Source organism: Cucurbita pepo, unplaced genomic scaffold (genome assembly GCF_057944985.1).
Source record: "Cucurbita pepo subsp. pepo isolate OVF unplaced genomic scaffold, ASM5794498v1 scafford_199, whole genome shotgun sequence".
Taxonomy (NCBI): domain Eukaryota; kingdom Viridiplantae; phylum Streptophyta; class Magnoliopsida; order Cucurbitales; family Cucurbitaceae; genus Cucurbita; species Cucurbita pepo.
Window position 1 is genome coordinate 1,767 of NW_028258092.1, and position 734 is coordinate 2,500.

The window sequence follows — 734 nt, forward strand, 5'->3', positions numbered from 1 at the left end:
TGGGCACGGGGGTACCCCCTATATCTTCCGCCACCCCCACGCCCCAAGCACTATGCGCCGCACAGGGGCATATGCTTGGGGCGTCGGGGTGGTGGTCGGAGGCCGAGGGCGGTTGACGGCGGGGGTGCGGTGGCGGAACGCGCACGGTGGGGCAGTGTCGGAACGTTCCCGTGCGCTCGCCAGCCCCACCCCGCCCCACCCGCGTGCGCCCCGCCCGCTTGCCCCCGTGCGCTCGCCCGCCCCGCCACGCCCTCATGCTCCAGCGCGCGCGCGCGCGCCCCGTCCCGCCCCGCCCGCGTGCTCCCGCGCGCGCGCGCCCCCGCCCCGCCCCGCCAGCGTTCGCCCCGCGCGCGCGCGCCCCCCGCCCCGCCCCGCCAGCGTGCTCCCGCGAGCGCGCGCCCCCCGCCCCGCCCCGCCAGCGTGCTCCCGCGAGCGCGCGCCCCCCGCCCCGCCCCGCCAGCGTGCTCCCGCGAGCGCGCGCCCCGTCCCGCCCCGCCCGCGCTCTGCTGCGCGCGCGCCCGTGCCTGCGCCCCATCCATCACCCATTAATTGTGAAAGTACATGTGGAGTGGTCAGTTTGTTGTAAATTTTTTTCTGGGAGCTAAGCAACATGAAAGAATGATTACCACAAAATTTCAGATTTTTTTGACCACTCTAGCTATTTTTTCTAATTTCTTATTATTTAATATTTAAAAATTCATTAAAAAAAATTGGTTGGTTGAAAAATTATGAAA